This window comes from Botryllus schlosseri, chromosome 8, assembly GCF_051294905.1.
Source record: "Botryllus schlosseri isolate E-star chromosome 8, Bs_hap1, whole genome shotgun sequence".
NCBI lineage: Eukaryota > Metazoa > Chordata > Ascidiacea > Stolidobranchia > Styelidae > Botryllus > Botryllus schlosseri.
In genome coordinates this window covers 10,542,665-10,564,154 of record NC_137243.1, presented here as the reverse complement: position 1 = coordinate 10,564,154, position 21,490 = coordinate 10,542,665, and positions in this window count along the sequence as shown.

Sequence of the window (21,490 nt, the reverse complement as noted above, 5' to 3'; positions counted from 1 at the left end):
GTTCCTCATCTTTCCCATCGACCACAGGAGTAATTTCGGTGGTGTAATTCTTGAACGGCTCGAGCGAATCGTACGTTTTGTTGAATTCCTCACCAGGCACGATCTCTTCCGTTTCGTTCACAACAGTTTCTCCCTCGGGATCTTTGATCAACACCCTTTCGGAGGCGACATCGTGTAAGAAAGGAAAGAATCGCTGTATCGAGAGCACGATAGCTACCTGATCTCTTCGACTTCGGGCAGTGCATCCACGACAACGGTCACATCTTCTGGGCCAGGCACCAGAGTCACGTCGATCAGCGGCGTTGGATCTAAAAGCATTACGAGCTCGCGTCACGAAAGGCTGTCGTCAGGCAAGTGTCAAATGGCCGATTCGCAGACAAAGTTCGACAGCTAGCATTCGGGCTTCCACCAACCTGTTGTGAACTCCTTTTCTATCGGCTTCCCTTCAGTTCCGTTCGAAAGTGGGGTAACGGTGGCGGTGTAAGTTTTGTTCGGTTCCATGGGATAGGTCTCGTCGAATTTCTCCCCGGGAGTAACCGGCGCGGTTTCCTCAACGACTGACGTTCCGTTTTCGTCCTCGATCGATACCCTGAAAAAGACAGATAGAAAGAGAGGGTGAGGAGGGCAGGAGAGACATAGAAAACGGATCGAGATCACTTACTTGATGGCATCGACTTCTGGCGCCGGATCTGCTTCGAGGGTAACGTCTTCGTGGGTCGGCGTCGCAGTGAAATCGCTCAATAACGGCCGATCTGAACACAGACACGGTATAAGTAGCCATTCCCATCCGGGAAATACTCTGAAAGTTTTCCTCACCGGTCGCTTCAGTGACTTTCTCAGCTGGACCGACTTGCTCGTCGTCGACAACTGGGTGAGCTTCGATATCGTAAGTGGTGTCTGGGTCCAATTCGTCAAACGTTGTTTTGTACGTCAGGTCTTCCGCCGGACTCTCCTAAAGTAACATCAGGTCGATCGAATGAAAACAACGCCAGATCAGGGAAGGGAAACAACAGCCAACAAACCTCAACTTGCTCTTCGCTTGATCCATCCGGACGTGTGAGTTTGAACACTACGCCATCGATGGAATCGTCGCTTGCCACTGCCTCGACATCCAAGAAGTCCTCTCCCTTATCGGTAACATCCAAAGATGCCAATTTCTTGCCGACTGCAAAGAAAACACGATAACGACAGTTCGAAATGCACGCGGACCTATGTAACCGCCCTGGTGCGACCTCAGGTGACAAGACGAATCATGTGTCGTGTACTGTGTAGCATGCTGATTGAAAAAGGGAAGCGAATTGGTCTGTCGTTTTCCTAGCTTGGCTAGAAGCAGTTGGCAGTTTTATGACGCATTGAGCTGCTGTATAGGCTATAAATGTGCTTGCTTCGTTGCAATATAACCGTCGAATCTGTAAGTCTTTTGACTCAGTTGCAGCTGGAGGATAGTAGCCATCCTCTCCGACAGTTGGATATAGAACTAACACCGAACGGCTGCGTGTGATTCTGTGTCGAGGGAAGGAAAAGGAAAACGCTTCGAACCTGTGGTGAAGTCGTTCTTCTCTGGTTCCTCATCTTTCCCATCGACCACAGGAGTAATTTCGGTGGTGTAATTCTTGAACGGCTCGAGCGAATCGTACGTTTTGTTGAATTCCTCACCAGGCACGATCTCTTCCGTTTCGTTCACAACAGTTTCTCCCTCGGGATCTTTGATCAACACCCTTTCGGAGGCGACATCGTGTAAGAAAGGAAAGAATCGCTGTATCGAGAGCACGATAGCTACCTGATCTCTTCGACTTCGGGCAGTGCATCCACGACAACGGTCACATCTTCTGGGCCAGGCACCAGAGTCACGTCGATCAGCGGCGTTGGATCTAAAAGCATTACGAGCTCGCGTCACGAAAGGCTGTCGTCAGGCAAGCGTCAAATGGCCGATTCGCAGACAAAGTTCGACAGCTAGCATTCGGGCTTCCACCAACCTGTTGTGAACTCCTTTTCTATCGGCTTCCCTTCAGTTCCGTTCGAAAGTGGGGTAACGGTGGCGGTGTAAGTTTTGTTCGGTTCCATGGGATAGGTCTCGTCGAATTTCTCCCCGGGAGTAACCGGCGCGGTTTCCTCAACGACTGACGTTCCGTTTTCGTCCTCGATCGATACCCTGAAAAAGACAGATAGAAAGAGAGGGTGAGGAGGGCAGGAGAGACATAGAAAACGGATCGAGATCACTTACTTGATGGCATCGACTTCTGGCGCCGGATCTGCTTCGAGGGTAACGTCTTCGTGGGTCGGCGTCGCAGTGAAATCGCTCAATAACGGCCGATCTGAACACAGACACGGTATAAGTAGCCATTCCCATCCGGGAAATACTCTGAAAGTTTTCCTCACCGGTCGCTTCAGTGACTTTCTCAGCTGGACCGACTTGCTCGTCGTCGACAACTGGGTGAGCTTCGATATCGTAAGTGGTGTCTGGGTCCAATTCGTCAAACGTTGTTTTGTACGTCAGGTCTTCCGCCGGACTCTCCTAAAGTAACATCAGGTCGATCGAATGAAAACAACGCCAGATCAGGGAAGGGAAACAACAGCCAACAAACCTCAACTTGCTCTTCGCTTGATCCATCCGGACGTGTGAGTTTGAACACTACGCCATCGATGGAATCGTCGCTTGCCACTGCCTCGACATCCAAGAAGTCCTCTCCCTTATCGGTAACATCCAAAGATGCCAATTTCTTGCCGACTGCAAAGAAAACACGATAACGACAGTTCGAAATGCACGCGGACCTATGTAACCGCCCTGGTGCGACCTCAGGTGACAAGACGAATCATGTGTCGTGTACTGTGTAGCATGCTGATTGAAAAAGGGAAGCGAATTGGTCTGTCGTTTTCCTAGCTTGGCTAGAAGCAGTTGGCAGTTTTATGACGCATTGAGCTGCTGTATAGGCTATAAATGTGCTTGCTTCGTTGCAATATAACCGTCGAATCTGTAAGTCTTTTGACTCAGTTGCAGCTGGAGGATAGTAGCCATCCTCTCCGACAGTTGGATATAGAACTAACACCGAACGGCTGCGTGTGATTCTGTGTCGAGGGAAGGAAAAGGAAAACGGTTCGAACCTGTGGTGAAGTCGTTCTTCTCTGGTTCCTCGTCTTTCCCTTTGACCACAGGAGTAATTTCGGTGGTGTAATTCTTGAACGGCTCGAGCGAATCGTACGTTTTGTTGAATTCCTCACCAGGCACGATCTCTTCCGTTTCGTTCACAACAGTTTCTCCCTCGGGATCTTTGATCAACACCCTTTCGGAGGCGACATCGTGTAAGAAAGGAAAGAATCGCTGTATCGAGAGCACGATAGCTACCTGATCTCTTCGACTTCGGGCAGTGCATCCACGACAACGGTCACATCTTCTGGGCCAGGCACCAGAGTCACGTCGATCAGCGGCGTTGGATCTAAAAGCATTACGAGCTCGCGTCACGAAAGGCTGTCGTCAGGCAAGCGTCAAATGGCCGATTCGCAGACAAAGTTCGACAGCTAGCATTCGGGCTTCCACCAACCTGTTGTGAACTCCTTTTCTATCGGCTTCCCTTCAGTTCCGTTCGAAAGTGGGGTAACGGTGGCGGTGTAAGTTTTGTTCGGTTCCATGGGATAGGTCTCGTCGAATTTCTCCCCGGGAGTAACCGGCACGGTTTCCTCAACGACTGACGTTCCGTTTTCGTCCTCGATCGATACCCTGAAAAAGACAGATAGAAAGAGAGGGTGAGGAGGGCAGGAGAGACATAGAAAACGGATCGAGATCACTTACTTGATGGCATCGACTTCTGGCGCCGGATCTGCTTCGAGGGTAACGTCTTCGTGGGTCGGCGTCGCAGTGAAATCGCTCAATAACGGCCGATCTGAACACAGACACGGTATAAGTAGCCATTCCCATCCGGGAAATACTCTGAAAGTTTTCCTCACCGGTCGCTTCAGTGACTTTCTCAGCTGGACCGACTTGCTCGTCGTCGACAACTGGGTGAGCTTCGATATCGTAAGTGGTGTCTGGGTCCAATTCGTCAAACGTTGTTTTGTACGTCAGGTCTTCCGCCGGACTCTCCTAAAGTAACATCAGGTCGATCGAATGAAAACAACGCCAGATCAGGGAAGGGAAACAACAGCCAACAAACCTCAACTTGCTCTTCGCTTGATCCATCCGGACGTGTGAGTTTGAACACTACGCCATCGATGGAATCGTCGCTTGCCACTGCCTCGACATCCAAGAAGTCCTCTCCCTTATCGGTAACATCCAAAGATGCCAATTTCTTGCCGACTGCAAAGAAAACACGATAACGACAGTTCGAAATGCACGCGCACCTATGTAACCGCCCTGGTGCGACCTCAGGTGACAAGACGAATCATGTGTCGTGTACTGTGTAGCATGCTGATTGAAAAAGGGAAGCGAATTGGTCTGTCGTTTTCCTAGCTTGGCTAGAAGCAGTTGGCAGTTTTATGACGCATTGAGCTGCTGTATAGGCTATAAATGTGCTTGCTTCGTTGCAATATAACCGTCGAATCTGTAAGTCTCTCGACTCAGTTGCAGCTGGAGGATAGTAGCCATCCTCTCCGACAGTTGGATATAGAACTAACACCGAACGGCTGCGTGTGATTCTGTGTCGAGGGAAGGAAAAGGAAAACGGTTCGAACCTGTGGTGAAGTCGTTCTTCTCTGGTTCCTCGTCTTTCCCATCGACCACAGGAGTAATTTCGGTGGTGTAATTCTTGAACGGCTCGAGCGAATCGTACGTTTTGTTGAATTCCTCACCAGGCACGATCTCTTCCGTTTCGTTCACAACAGTTTCTCCCTCGGGATCTTTGATCAACACCCTTTCGGAGGCGACATCGTGTAAGAAAGGAAAGAATCGCTGTATCGAGAGCACGATAGCTACCTGATCTCTTCGACTTCGGGCAGTGCATCCACGACAACGGTCACATCTTCTGGGCCAGGCACCAGAGTCACGTCGATCAGCGGCGTTGGATCTAAAAGCATTACGAGCTCGCGTCACGAAAGGCTGTCGTCAGGCAAGCGTCAAATGGCCGATTCGCAGACAAAGTTCGACAGCTAGCATTCGGGCTTCCACCAACCTGTTGTGAACTCCTTTTCTATCGGCTTCCCTTCAGTTCCGTTCGAAAGTGGGGTAACGGTGGCGGTGTAAGTTTTGTTCGGTTCCATGGGATAGGTCTCGTCGAATTTCTCCCCGGGAGTAACCGGCACGGTTTCCTCAACGACTGACGTTCCGTTTTCGTCCTCGATCGATACCCTGAAAAAGACAGATAGAAAGAGAGGGTGAGGAGGGCAGGAGAGACATAGAAAACGGATCGAGATCACTTACTTGATGGCATCGACTTCTGGCGCCGGATCTGCTTCGAGGGTAACGTCTTCGTGGGTCGGCGTCGCAGTGAAATCGCTCAATAACGGCCGATCTGAACACAGACACGGTATAAGTAGCCATTCCCATCCGGGAAATACTCTGAAAGTTTTCCTCACCGGTCGCTTCAGTGACTTTCTCAGCTGGACCGACTTGCTCGTCGTCGACAACTGGGTGAGCTTCGATATCGTAAGTGGTGTCTGGGTCCAATTCGTCAAACGTTGTTGTGTACGTCAGGTCTTCCGCCGGACTCTCCTAAAGTAACATCAGGTCGATCGAATGAAAACAACGCCAGATCAGGGAAGGGAAACAACAGCCAACAAACCTCAACTTGCTCTTCGCTTGATCCATCCGGACGTGTGAGTTTGAACACTACGCCATCGATGGAATCGTCGCTTGCCACTGCCTCGACATCCAAGAAGTCCTCTCCCTTATCGGTAACATCCAAAGATGCCAATTTCTTGCCGACTGCAAAGAAAACACGATAACGACAGTTCGAAATGCACGCGGACCTATGTAACCGCCCTGGTGCGACCTCAGGTGACAAGACGAATCATGTGTCGTGTACTGTGTAGCATGCTGATTGAAAAAGGGAAGCGAATTGGTCTGTCGTTTTCCTAGCTTGGCTAGAAGCAGTTGGCAGTTTTATGACGCATTGAGCTGCTGTATAGGCTATAAATGTGCTTGCTTCGTTGCAATATAACCGTCGAATCTGTAAGTCTCTCGACTCAGTTGCAGCTGGAGGATAGTAGCCATCCTCTCCGACAGTTGGATATAGAACTAACACCGAACGGCTGCGTGTGATTCTGTGTCGAGGGAAGGAAAAGGAAAACGGTTCGAACCTGTGGTGAAGTCGTTCTTCTCTGGTTCCTCGTCTTTCCCATCGACCACAGGAGTAATTTCGGTGGTGTAATTCTTGAACGGCTCGAGCGAATCGTACGTTTTGTTGAATTCCTCACCAGGCACGATCTCTTCCGTTTCGTTCACAACAGTTTCTCCCTCGGGATCTTTGATCAACACCCTTTCGGAGGCGACATCGTGTAAGAAAGGAAAGAATCGCTGTATCGAGAGCACGATAGCTACCTGATCTCTTCGACTTCGGGCAGTGCATCCACGACAACGGTCACATCTTCTGGGCCAGGCACCAGAGTCACGTCGATCAGCGGCGTTGGATCTAAAAGCATTACGAGCTCGCGTCACGAAAGGCTGTCGTCAGGCAAGCGTCAAATGGCCGATTCGCAGACAAAGTTCGACAGCTAGCATTCGGGCTTCCACCAACCTGTTGTGAACTCCTTTTCTATCGGCTTCCCTTCAGTTCCGTTCGAAAGTGGGGTAACGGTGGCGGTGTAAGTTTTGTTCGGTTCCATGGGATAGGTCTCGTCGAATTTCTCCCCGGGAGTAACCGGCACGGTTTCCTCAACGACTGACGTTCCGTTTTCGTCCTCGATCGATACCCTGAAAAAGACAGACAGAAAGAGAGGGTGAGGAGGGCAGGAGAGACATAGAAAACGGATCGAGATCACTTACTTGATGGCATCGACTTCTGGCGCCGGATCTGCTTCGAGGGTAACGTCTTCGTGGGTCGGCGTCGCAGTGAAATCGCTCAATAACGACCGATCTGAACACAGACACGGTATAAGTAGCCATTCCCATCCGGGAAATACTCTGAAAGTTTTCCTCACCGGTCGCTTCAGTGACTTTCTCAGCTGGACCGACTTGCTCGTCGTCGACAACTGGGTGAGCTTCGATATCGTAAGTGGTGTCTGGGTCCAATTCGTCAAACGTTGTTTTGTACGTCAGGTCTTCCGCCGGACTCTCCTAAAGTAACATCAGGTCGATCGAATGAAAACAACGCCAGATCAGGGAAGGGAAACAACAGCCAACAAACCTCAACTTGCTCTTCGCTTGATCCATCCGGACGTGTGAGTTTGAACACTACGCCATCGATGGAATCGTCGCTTGCCACTGCCTCGACATCCAAGAAGTCCTCTCCCTTATCGGTAACATCCAAAGATGCCAATTTCTTGCCGACTGCAAAGAAAACACGATAACGACAGTTCGAAATGCACGCGGACCTATGTAACCGCCCTGGTGCGACCTCAGGTGACAAGACGAATCATGTGTCGTGTACTGTGTAGCATGCTGATTGAAAAAGGGAAGCGAGTTGGTCTGTCGTTTTCCTAGCTTGGCTAGAAGCAGTAGGCAGTTTTATGACGCATTGAGCTGCTGTATAGGCTATAAATGTGCTTGCTTCGTTGCAATATAACCGTCGAATCTGTAAGTCTCTCGACTCAGTTGCAGCTGGAGGATAGTAGCCATCCTCTCCGACAGTTGGATATAGAACTAACACCGAACGGCTGCGTGTGATTCTGTGTCGAGGGAAGGAAAAGGAAAACGCTTCGAACCTGTGGTGAAGTCGTTCTTCTCTGGTTCCTCGTCTTTCCCATCGACCACAGGAGTAATTTCGGTGGTGTAATTCTTGAACGGCTCGAGCGAATCGTACGTTTTGTTGAATTCCTCACCAGGCACGATCTCTTCCGTTTCGTTCACAACAGTTTCTCCCTCGGGATCTTTGATCAACACCCTTTCGGAGGCGACATCGTGTAAGAAAGGAAAGAATCGCTGTATCGAGAGCACGATAGCTACCTGATCTCTTCGACTTCGGGCAGTGCATCCACGACAACGGTCACATCTTCTGGGCCAGGCACCAGAGTCACGTCGATCAGCGGCGTTGGATCTAAAAGCATTACGAGCTCGCGTCACGAAAGGCTGTCGTCAGGCAAGCGTCAAATGGCCGATTCGCAGACAAAGTTCGACAGCTAGCATTCGGGCTTCCACCAACCTGTTGTGAACTCCTTTTCTATCGGCTTCCCTTCAGTTCCGTTCGAAAGTGGGGTAACGGTGGCGGTGTAAGTTTTGTTCGGTTCCATGGGATAGGTCTCGTCGAATTTCTCCCCGGGAGTAACCGGCACGGTTTCCTCAACGACTGACGTTCCGTTTTCGTCCTCGATCGATACCCTGAAAAAGACAGATAGAAAGAGAGGGTGAGGAGGGCAGGAGAGACATAGAAAACGGATCGAGATCACTTACTTGATGGCATCGACTTCTGGCGCCGGATCTGCTTCGAGGGTAACGTCTTCGTGGGTCGGCGTCGCAGTGAAATCGCTCAATAACGGCCGATCTGAACACAGACACGGTATAAGTAGCCATTCCCATCCGGGAAATACTCTGAAAGTTTTCCTCACCGGTCGCTTCAGTGACTTTCTCAGCTGGACCGACTTGCTCGTCGTCGACAACTGGGTGAGCTTCGATATCGTAAGTGGTGTCTGGGTCCAATTCGTCAAACGTTGTTTTGTACGTCAGGTCTTCCGCCGGACTCTCCTAAAGTAACATCAGGTCGATCGAATGAAAACAACGCCAGATCAGGGAAGGGAAACAACAGCCAACAAACCTCAACTTGCTCTTCGCTTGATCCATCCGGACGTGTGAGTTTGAACACTACGCCATCGATGGAATCGTCGCTTGCCACTGCCTCGACATCCAAGAAGTCCTCTCCCTTATCGGTAACATCCAAAGATGCCAATTTCTTGCCGACTGCAAAGAAAACACGATAACGACAGTTCGAAATGCACGCGGACCTATGTAACCGCCGTGGTGCGACCTCAGGTGACAAGACGAATCATGTGTCGTGTACTGTGTAGCATGCTGATTGAAAAAGGGAAGCGAATTGGTCTGTCGTTTTCCTAGCTTGGCTAGAAGCAGTTGGCAGTTTTATGACGCATTGAGCTGCTGTATAGGCTATAAATGTGCTTGCTTCGTTGCAATATAACCGTCGAATCTGTAAGTCTCTCGACTCAGTTGCAGCTGGAGGATAGTAGCCATCCTCTCCGACAGTTGGATATAGAACTAACACCGAACGGCTGCGTGTGATTCTGTGTCGAGGGAAGGAAAAGGAAAACGGTTCGAACCTGTGGTGAAGTCGTTCTTCTCTGGTTCCTCGTCTTTCCCATCGACCACAGGAGTAATTTCGGTGGTGTAATTCTTGAACGGCTCGAGCGAATCGTACGTTTTGTTGAATTCCTCACCAGGCACGATCTCTTCCGTTTCGTTCACAACAGTTTCTCCCTCGGGATCTTTGATCAACACCCTTTCGGAGGCGACATCGTGTAAGAAAGGAAAGAATCGCTGTATCGAGAGCACGATAGCTACCTGATCTCTTCGACTTCGGGCAGTGCATCCACGACAACGGTCACATCTTCTGGGCCAGGCACCAGAGTCACGTCGATCAGCGGCGTTGGATCTAAAAGCATTACGAGCTCGCGTCACGAAAGGCTGTCGTCAGGCAAGCGTCAAATGGCCGATTCGCAGACAAAGTTCGACAGCTAGCATTCGGGCTTCCACCAACCTGTTGTGAACTCCTTTTCTATCGGCTTCCCTTCAGTTCCGTTCGAAAGTGGGGTAACGGTGGCGGTGTAAGTTTTGTTCGGTTCCATGGGATAGGTCTCGTCGAATTTCTCCCCGGGAGTAACCGGCACGGTTTCCTCAACGACTGACGTTCCGTTTTCGTCCTCGATCGATACCCTGAAAAAGACAGACAGAAAGAGAGGGTGAGGAGGGCAGGAGAGACATAGAAAACGGATCGAGATCACTTACTTGATGGCATCGACTTCTGGCGCCGGATCTGCTTCGAGGGTAACGTCTTCGTGGGTCGGCGTCGCAGTGAAATCGCTCAATAACGGCCGATCTGAACACAGACACGGTATAAGTAGCCATTCCCATCCGGGAAATACTCTGAAAGTTTTCCTCACCGGTCGCTTCAGTGACTTTCTCAGCTGGACCGACTTGCTCGTCGTCGACAACTGGGTGAGCTTCGATATCGTAAGTGGTGTCTGGGTCCAATTCGTCAAACGTTGTTTTGTACGTCAGGTCTTCCGCCGGACTCTCCTAAAGTAACATCAGGTCGATCGAATGAAAACAACGCCAGATCAGGGAAGGGAAACAACAGCCAACAAACCTCAACTTGCTCTTCGCTTGATCCATCCGGACGTGTGAGTTTGAACACTACGCCATCGATGGAATCGTCGCTTGCCACTGCCTCGACATCCAAGAAGTCCTCTCCCTTATCGGTAACATCCAAAGATGCCAATTTCTTGCCGACTGCAAAGAAAACACGATAACGACAGTTCGAAATGCACGCGGACCTATGTAACCGCCCTGGTGCGACCTCAGGTGACAAGACGAATCATGTGTCGTGTACTGTGTAGCATGCTGATTGAAAAAGGGAAGCGAATTGGTCTGTCGTTTTCCTAGCTTGGCTAGAAGCAGTTGGCAGTTTTATGACGCATTGAGCTGCTGTATAGGCTATAAATGTGCTTGCTTCGTTGCAATATAACCGTCGAATCTGTAAGTCTCTCGACTCAGTTGCAGCTGGAGGATAGTAGCCATCCTCTCCGACAGTTGGATATAGAACTAACACCGAACGGCTGCGTGTGATTCTGTGTCGAGGGAAGGAAAAGGAAAATGGTTCGAACCTGTGGTGAAGTCGTTCTTCTCTGGTTCCTCGTCTTTCCCATCGACCACAGGAGTAATTTCGGTGGTGTAATTCTTGAACGGCTCGAGCGAATCGTACGTTTTGTTGAATTCCTCACCAGGCACGATCTCTTCCGTTTCGTTCACAACAGTTTCTCCCTCGAGATCTTTGATCAACACCCTTTCGGAGGCGACATCGTGTAAGAAAGGAAAGAATCGCTGTATCGAGAGCACGATAGCTACCTGATCTCTTCGACTTCGGGCAGTGCATCCACGACAACGGTCACATCTTCTGGGCCAGGCACCAGAGTCACGTCGATCAGCGGCGTTGGATCTAAAAGCATTACGAGCTCGCGTCACGAAAGGCTGTCGTCAGGCAAGCGTCAAATGGCCGATTCGCAGACAAAGTTCGACAGCTAGCATTCGGGCTTCCACCAACCTGTTGTGAACTCCTTTTCTATCGGCTTCCCTTCAGTTCCGTTCGAAAGTGGGGTAACGGTGGCGGTGTAAGTTTTGTTCGGTTCCATGGGATAGGTCTCGTCGAATTTCTCCCCGGGAGTAACCGGCACGGTTTCCTCAACGACTGACGTTCCGTTTTCGTCCTCGATCGATACCCTGAAAAAGACAGATAGAAAGAGAGGGTGAGGAGGGCAGGAGAGACATAGAAAACGGATCGAGATCACTTACTTGATGGCATCGACTTCTGGCGCCGGATCTGCTTCGAGGGTAACGTCTTCGTGGGTCGGCGTCGCAGTGAAATCGCTCAATAACGGCCGATCTGAACACAGACACGGTATAAGTAGCCATTCCCATCCGGGAAATACTCTGAAAGTTTTCCTCACCGGTCGCTTCAGTGACTTTCTCAGCTGGACCGACTTGCTCGTCGTCGACAACTGGGTGAGCTTCGATATCGTAAGTGGTGTCTGGGTCCAATTCGTCAAACGTTGTTTTGTACGTCAGGTCTTCCGCCGGACTCTCCTAAAGTAACATCAAGTCGATCGAATGAAAACAACGCCAGATCAGGGAAGGGAAACAACAGCCAACAAACCTCAACTTGCTCTTCGCTTGATCCATCCGGACGTGTGAGTTTGAACACTACGCCATCGATGGAATCGTCGCTTGCCACTGCCTCGACATCCAAGAAGTCCTCTCCCTTATCGGTAACATCCAAAGATGCCAATTTCTTGCCGACTGCAAAGAAAACACGATAACGACAGTTCGAAATGCACGCGGACCTATGTAACCGCCCTGGTGCGACCTCAGGTGACAAGACGAATCATGTGTCGTGTACTGTGTAGCATGCTGATTGAAAAAGGGAAGCGAATTGGTCTGTCGTTTTCCTAGCTTGGCTAGAAGCAGTTGGCAGTTTTATGACGCATTGAGCTGCTGTATAGGCTATAAATGTGCTTGCTTCGTTGCAATATAACCGTCGAATCTGTAAGTCTCTCGACTCAGTTGCAGCTGGAGGATAGTAGCCATCCTCTCCGACAGTTGGATATAGAACTAACACCGAACGGCTGCGTGTGATTCTGTGTCGAGGGAAGGAAAAGGAAAACGGTTCGAACCTGTGGTGAAGTCGTTCTTCTCTGGTTCCTCGTCTTTCCCATCGACCACAGGAGTAATTTCGGTGGTGTAATTCTTGAACGGCTCGAGCGAATCGTACGTTTTGTTGAATTCCTCACCAGGCACGATCTCTTCCGTTTCGTTCACAACAGTTTCTCCCTCGGGATCTTTGATCAACACCCTTTCGGAGGCGACATCGTGTAAGAAAGGAAAGAATCGCTGTATCGAGAGCACGATAGCTACCTGATCTCTTCGACTTCGGGCAGTGCATCCACGACAACGGTCACATCTTCTGGGCCAGGCACCAGAGTCACGTCGATCAGCGGCGTTGGATCTAAAAGCATTACGAGCTCGCGTCACGAAAGGCTGTCGTCAGGCAAGCGTCAAATGGCCGATTCGCAGACAAAGTTCGACAGCTAGCATTCGGGCTTCCACCAACCTGTTGTGAACTCCTTTTCTATCGGCTTCCCTTCAGTTCCGTTCGAAAGTGGGGTAACGGTGGCGGTGTAAGTTTTGTTCGGTTCCATGGGATAGGTCTCGTCGAATTTCTCCCCGGGAGTAACCGGCACGGTTTCCTCAACGACTGACGTTCCGTTTTCGTCCTCGATCGATACCCTGAAAAAGACAGATAGAAAGAGAGGGTGAGGAGGGCAGGAGAGACATAGAAAACGGATCGAGATCACTTACTTGATGGCATCGACTTCTGGCGCCGGATCTGCTTCGAGGGTAACGTCTTCGTGGGTCGGCGTCGCAGTGAAATCGCTCAATAACGGCCGATCTGAACACAGACACGGTATAAGTAGCCATTCCCATCCGGGAAATACTCTGAAAGTTTTCCTCACCGGTCGCTTCAGTGACTTTCTCAGCTGGACCGACTTGCTCGTCGTCGACAACTGGGTGAGCTTCGATATCGTAAGTGGTGTCTGGGTCCAATTCGTCAAACGTTGTTTTGTACGTCAGGTCTTCCGCCGGACTCTCCTAAAGTAACATCAGGTCGATCGAATGAAAACAACGCCAGATCAGGGAAGGGAAACAACAGCCAACAAACCTCAACTTGCTCTTCGCTTGATCCATCCGGACGTGTGAGTTTGAACACTACGCCATCGATGGAATCGTCGCTTGCCACTGCCTCGACATCCAAGAAGTCCTCTCCCTTATTGGTAACATCCAAAGATGCCAATTTCTTGCCGACTGCAAAGAAAACACGATAACGACAGTTCGAAATGCACGCGGACCTATGTAACCGCCCTGGTGCGACCTCAGGTGACAAGACGAATCATGTGTCGTGTACTGTGTAGCATGCTGATTGAAAAAGGGAAGCGAATTGGTCTGTCGTTTTCCTAGCTTGGCTAGAAGCAGTTGGCAGTTTTATGACGCATTGAGCTGCTGTATAGGCTATAAATGTGCTTGCTTCGTTGCAATATAACCGTCGAATCTGTAAGTCTCTCGACTCAGTTGCAGCTGGAGGATAGTAGCCATCCTCTCCGACAGTTGGATATAGAACTAACACCGAACGGCTGCGTGTGATTCTGTGTCGAGGGAAGGAAAAGGAAAACGGTTCGAACCTGTGGTGAAGTCGTTCTTCTCTGGTTCCTCTTCTTTCCCTTTGACCACAGGAGTAATTTCGGTGGTGTAATTCTTGAACGGCTCGAGCGAATCGTACGTTTTGTTGAATTCCTCACCAGGCACGATCTCTTCCGTTTCGTTCACAACAGTTTCTCCCTCGGGATCTTTGATCAACACCCTTTCGGAGGCGACATCGTGTAAGAAAGGAAAGAATCGCTGTATCGAGAGCACGATAGCTACCTGATCTCTTCGACTTCGGGCAGTGCATCCACGACAACGGTCACATCTTCTGGGCCAGGCACCAGAGTCACGTCGATCAGCGGCGTTGGATCTAAAAGCATTACGAGCTCGCGTCACGAAAGGCTGTCGTCAGGCAAGCGTCAAATGGCCGATTCGCAGACAAAGTTCGACAGCTAGCATTCGGGCTTCCACCAACCTGTTGTGAACTCCTTTTCTATCGGCTTCCCTTCAGTTCCGTTCGAAATTGGGGTAACGGTGGCGGTGTAAGTTTTGTTCGGTTCCATGGGATAGGTCTCGTCGAATTTCTCCCCGGGAGTAACCGGCACGGTTTCCTCAACGACTGACGTTCCGTTTTCGTCCTCGATCGATACCCTGAAAAAGACAGATAGAAAGAGAGGGTGAGGAGGGCAGGAGAGACATAGAAAACGGATCGAGATCACTTACTTGATGGCATCGACTTCTGGCGCCGGATCTGCTTCGAGGGTAACGTCTTCGTGGGTCGGCGTCGCAGTGAAATCGCTCAATAACGGCCGATCTGAACACAGACACGGTATAAGTAGCCATTCCCATCCGGGAAATACTCTGAAAGTTTTCCTCACCGGTCGCTTCAGTGACTTTCTCAGCTGGACCGACTTGCTCGTCGTCGACAACTGGGTGAGCTTCGATATCGTAAGTGGTGTCTGGGTCCAATTCGTCAAACGTTGTTTTGTACGTCAGGTCTTCCGCCAGACTCTCCTAAAGTAACATCAGGTCGATCGAATGAAAACAACGCCAGATCAGGGAAGGGAAACAACAGCCAACAAACCTCAACTTGCTCTTCGCTTGATCCATCCGGACGTGTGAGTTTGAACACTACGCCATCGATGGAATCGTCGCTTGCCACTGCCTCGACATCCAAGAAGTCCTCTCCCTTATCGGTAACATCCAAAGATGCCAATTTCTTGCCGACTGCAAAGAAAACACGATAACGACAGTTCGAAATGCACGCGGACCTATGTAACCGCCCTGGTGCGACCTCAGGTGACAAGACGAATCATGTGTCGTGTACTGTGTAGCATGCTGATTGAAAAAGGGAAGCGAATTGGTCTGTCGTTTTCCTAGCTTGGCTAGAAGCAGTTGGCAGTTTTATGACGCATTGAGCTGCTGTATAGGCTATAAATGTGCTTGCTTCGTTGCAATATAACCGTCGAATCTGTAAGTCTCTCGACTCAGTTGCAGCTGGAGGATAGTAGCCATCCTCTCCGACAGTTGGATATAGAACTAACACCGAACGGCTGCGTGTGATTCTGTGTCGAGGGAAGGAAAAGGAAAACGCTTCGAACCTGTGGTGAAGTCGTTCTTCTCTGGTTCCTCGTCTTTCCCATCGACCACAGGAGTAATTTCGGTGGTGTAATTCTTGAACGGCTCGAGCGAATCGTACGTTTTGTTGAATTCCTCACCAGGCACGATCTCTTCCATTTCGTTCACAACAGTTTCTCCCTCGGGATCTTTGATCAACACCCTTTCGGAGGCAACATCGTGTAAGAAAGGAAAGAATCGCTGTATCGAGAGCACGATAGCTACCTGATCTCTTCGACTTCGGGCAGTGCATCCACGACAACGGTCACATCTTCTGGGCCAGGCACCAGAGTCACGTCGATCAGCGGCGTTGGATCTAAAAGCATTACGAGCTCGCGTCACGAAAGGCTGTCGTCAGGCAAGCGTCAAATGGCCGATTCGCAGACAAAGTTCGACAGCTAGCATTCGGGCTTCCACCAACCTGTTGTGAACTCCTTTTCTATCGGCTTCCCTTCAGTTCCGTTCGAAAGTGGGGTAACGGTGGCGGTGTAAGTTTTGTTCGGTTCCATGGGATAGGTCTCGTCGAATTTCTCCCCGGGAGTAACCGGCACGGTTTCCTCAACGACTGACGTTCCGTTTTCGTCCTCGATCGATACCCTGAAAAAGACAGATAGAAAGAGAGGGTGAGGAGGGCAGGAGAGACATAGAAAACGGATCGAGATCACTTACTTGATGGCATCGACTTCTGGCGCCGGCTCTGCTTCGAGGGTAACGTCTTCGTGGGTCGGCGTCGCAGTGAAATCGCTCAATAACGGCCGATCTGAACACAGACACGGTATAAGTAGCCATTCCCATCCGGGAAATACTCTGAAAGTTTTCCTCACCGGTCGCTTCAGTGACTTTCTCAGCTGGACCGACTTGCTCGTCGTCGACAACTGGGTGAGCTTCGATATCGTAAGTGGTGTCTGGGTCCAATTCGTCAAACGTTGTTTTGTACGTCAGGTCTTCCGCCAGACTCTCCTAAAGTAACATCAGGTCGATCGAATGAAAACAACGCCAGATCAGGGAAGGGAAACAACAGCCAACAAACCTCAACTTGCTCTTCGCTTGATCCATCCGGACGTGTGAGTTTGAACACTACGCCATCGATGGAATCGTCGCTTGCCACTGCCTCGACATCCAAGAAGTCCTCTCCCTTATCGGTAACATCCAAAGATGCCAATTTCTTGCCGACTGCGAAGAAAACACGATAACGACAGTTCGAAATGCACGCGGACCTATGTAACCGCCCTGGTGCGACCTCAGGTGACAAGACGAATCATGTGTCGTGTACTGTGTAGCATGCTGATTGAAAAAGGGAAGCGAATTGGTCTGTCGTTTTACTAGCTTGGCTAGAAGCAGTTGGCAGTTTTATGACGCATTGAGCTGCTGTATAGGCTATAAATGTGCTTGCTTCGTTGCAATATAACCGTCGAATCTGTAAGTCTCTCGACTCAGTTGCAGCTGGAGGATAGTAGCCATCCTCTCCGACAGTTGGATATAGAACTAACACCGAACGGCTGCGTGTGATTCTGTGTCGAGGGAAGGAAAAGGAAAACGCTTCGAACCTGTGGTGAAGTCGTTCTTCTCTGGTTCCTCGTCTTTCCCATCGACCACAGGAGTAATTTCGGTGGTGTAATTCTTGAACGGCTCGAGCGAATCGTACGTTTTGTTGAATTCCTCACCAGGCACGATCTCTTCCGTTTCGTTCACAACAGTTTCTCCCTCGGGATCTTTGATCAACACCCTTTCGGAGGCGACATCGTGTAAGAAAGGAAAGAATCGCTGTATCGAGAGCACGATAGCTACCTGATCTCTTCGACTTCGGGCAGTGCATCCACGACAACGGTCACATCTTCTGGGCCAGGCACCAGAGTCACGTCGATCAGCGGCGTTGGATCTAAAAGCATTACGAGCTCGCGTCACGAAAGGCTGTCGTCAGGCAAGCGTCAAATGGCCGATTCGCAGACAAAGTTCGACAGCTAGCATTCGGGCTTCCACCAACCTGTTGTGAACTCCTTTTCTATCGGCTTCCCTTCAGTTCCGTTCGAAAGTGGGGTAACGGTGGCGGTGTAAGTTTTGTTCGGTTCCATGGGATAGGTCTCGTCGAATTTCTCCCCGGGAGTAACCGGCACGGTTTCCTCAACGACTGACGTTCCGTTTTCGTCCTCGATCGATACCCTGAAAAAGACAGATAGAAAGAGAGGGTGAGGAGGGCAGGAGAGACATAGAAAACGGATCGAGATCACTTACTTGATGGCATCGACTTCTGGCGCCGGATCTGCTTCGAGGGTAACGTCTTCGTGGGTCGGCGTCGCAGTGAAATCGCTCAATAACGGCAGATCTGAACACAGACACGGTATAAGTAGCCATTCCCATCCGGGAAATACTCTGAAAGTTTTCCTCACCGGTCGCTTCAGTGACTTTCTCAGCTGGACCGACTTGCTCGTCGTCGACAACTGGGTGAGCTTCGATATCGTAAGTGGTGTCTGGGTCCAATTCGTCAAACGTTGTTTTGTACGTCAGGTCTTCCGCCGGACTCTCCTAAAGTAACATCAGGTCGATCGAATGAAAACAACGCCAGATCAGGGAAGGGAAACAACAGCCAACAAACCTCAACTTGCTCTTCGCTTGATCCATCCGGACGTGTGAGTTTGAACACTACGCCATCGATGGAATCGTCGCTTGCCACTGCCTCGACATCCAAGAAGTCCTCTCCCTTATCGGTAACATCCAAAGATGCCAATTTCTTGCCGACTGCAAAGAAAACACGATAACGACAGTTCGAAATGCACGCGGACCTATGTAACCGCCGTGGTGCGACCTCAGGTGACAAGACGAATCATGTGTCGTGTACTGTGTAGCATGCTGATTGAAAAAGGGAAGCGAATTGGTCTGTCGTTTTCCTAGCTTGGCTAGAAGCAGTTGGCAGTTTTATGACGCATTGAGCTGCTGTATAGGCTATAAATGTGCTTGCTTCGTTGCAATATAACCGTCGAATCTGTAAGTCTCTCGACTCAGTTGCAGCTGGAGGATAGTAGCCATCCTCTCCGACAGTTGGATATAGAACTAACACCGAACGGCTGCGTGTGATTCTGTGTCGAGGGAAGGAAAAGGAAAACGGTTCGAACCTGTGGTGAAGTCGTTCTTCTCTGGTTCCTCGTCTTTCCCATCGACCACAGGAGTAATTTCGGTGGTGTAATTCTTGAACGGCTCGAGCGAATCGTACGTTTTGTTGAATTCCTCACCAGGCACGATCTCTTCCGTTTCGTTCACAACAGTTTCTCCCTCGGGATCTTTGATCAACACCCTTTCGGAGGCGACATCGTGTAAGAAAGGAAAGAATCGCTGTATCGAGAGCACGATAGCTACCTGATCTCTTCGACTTCGGGCAGTGCATCCACGACAACGGTCACATCTTCTGGGCCAGGCACCAGAGTCACGTCGATCAGCGGCGTTGGATCTAAAAGCATTACGAGCTCGCGTCACGAAAGGCTGTCGTCAGGCAAGCGTCAAATGGCCGATTCGCAGACAAAGTTCGACAGCTAGCATTCGGGCTTCCACCAACCTGTTGTGAACTCCTTTTCTATCGGCTTCCCTTCAGTTCCGTTCGAAAGTGGGGTAACGGTGGCGGTGTAAGTTTTGTTCGGTTCCATGGGATAGGTCTCGTCGAATTTCTCCCCGGGAGTAACCGGCACGGTTTCCTCAACGACTGACGTTCCGTTTTCGTCCTCGATCGATACCCTGAAAAAGACAGATAGAAAGAGAGGGTGAGGAGGGCAGGAGAGACATAGAAAACGGATCGAGATCACTTACTTGATGGCATCGACTTTTGGCGCCGGATCTGCTTCGAGGGTAACGTCTTCGTGGGTCGGCGTCGCAGTGAAATCGCTCAATAACGACCGATCTGAACACAGACACGGTATAAGTAGCCATTCCCATCCGGGAAATACTCTGAAAGTTTTCCTCACCGGTCGCTTCAGTGACTTTCTCAGCTGGACCGACTTGCTCGTCGTCGACAACTGGGTGAGCTTCGATATCGTAAGTGGTGTCTGGGTCCAATTCGTCAAACGTTGTTTTGTACGTCAGGTCTTCCGCCGGACTCTCCTAAAGTAACATCAGGTCGATCGAATGAAAACAACGCCAGATCAGGGAAGGGAAACAACAGCCAACAAACCTCAACTTGCTCTTCGCTTGATCCATCCGGACGTGTGAGTTTGAACACTACGCCATCGATGGAATCGTCGCTTGCCACTGCCTCGACATCCAAGAAGTCCTCTCCCTTATCGGTAACATCCAAAGATGCCAATTTCTTGCCGACTGCAAAGAAAACACGATAACGACAGTTCGAAATGCACGCGGACCTATGTAACCGCCCTGGTGCGACCTCAGGTGACAAGACGAATCATGTGTCGTGTACTGTGTAGCATGCTGATTGAAAAAGGGAAGCGAATCGGTCTGTCGTTTTCCTAGCTTGGCTAGAAGCAGTTGGCAGTTTTATGACGCATTGAGCTGCTGTATAGGCTATAAATGTGCTTGCTTCGTTGCAATATAACCGTCGAATCTGTAAGTCTCTCGACTCAGTTGCAGCTGGAGGATAGTAGCCATCCTCTCCGACAGTTGGATATAGAACTAACACCGAAGGGCTGCGTGTAATTCTGTGTCGAGTGAAGGAAAAGGAAAACGGTTCGAACCTGTGGTGAAGTCGTTCTTCTCTGGTTCCTCGTCTTTCCCATCGACCACAGGAGTAATTTCGGTGGTGTAATTCTTGAACGGCTCGAGCGAATCGTACGTTTTGTTGAATTCCTCACCAGGCACGATCTCTTCCGTTTCGTTCACAACAGTTTCTCCCTCGGGATCTTTGATCAACACCCTTTCGGAGGCGACATCGTGTAAGAAAGGAAAGAATCGCTGTATCGAGAGCACGATAGCTACCTGATCTCTTCGACTTCGGGCAGTGCATCCACGACAACGGTCACATCTTCTGGGCCAGGCACCAGAGTCACGTCGATCAGCGGCGTTGGATCTAAAAGCATTACGAGCTCGCGTCACGAAAGGCTGTCGTCAGGCAAGCGTCAAATGGCCGATTCGCAGACAAAGTTCGACAGCTAGCATTCGGGCTTCCACCAACCTGTTGTGAACTCCTTTTCTATCGGCTTCCCTTCAGTTCCGTTCGAAAGTGGGGTAACGGTGGCGGTGTAAGTTTTGTTCGGTTCCATGGGATAGGTCTCGTCGAATTTCTCCCCGGGAGTAACCGGCACGGTTTCCTCAACGACTGACGTTCCGTTTTCGTCCTCGATCGATACCCTGAAAAAGACAGATAGAAAGAGAGGGTGAGGAGGGCAGGAGAGACATAGAAAACGGATCGAGATCACTTACTTGATGGCATCGACTTCTGGCGCCGGATCTGCTTCGAGGGTAACGTCTTCGTGGGTCGGCGTCGCAGTGAAATCGCTCAATAACGGCCGATCTGAACACAGACACGGTATAAGTAGCCATTCCCATCCGGGAAATACTCTGAAAGTTTTCCTCACCGGTCGCTTCAGTGACTTTCTCAGCTGGACCGACTTGCTCGTCGTCAACAACTGGGTGAGCTTCGATATCGTAAGTGGTGTCTGGGTCCAATTCGTCAAACGTTGTTTTGTACGTCAGGTCTTCCGCCGGACTCTCCTAAAGTAACATCAGGTCGATCGAATGAAAACAACGCCAGATCAGGGAAGGGAAACAACAGCCAACAAACCTCAACTTGCTCTTCGCTTGATCCATCCGGACGTGTGAGTTTGAACACTACGCCATCGATGGAATCGTCGCTTGCCACTGCCTCGACATCCAAGAAGTCCTCTCCCTTATCGGTAACATCCAAAGATGCCAATTTCTTGCCGACTGCAA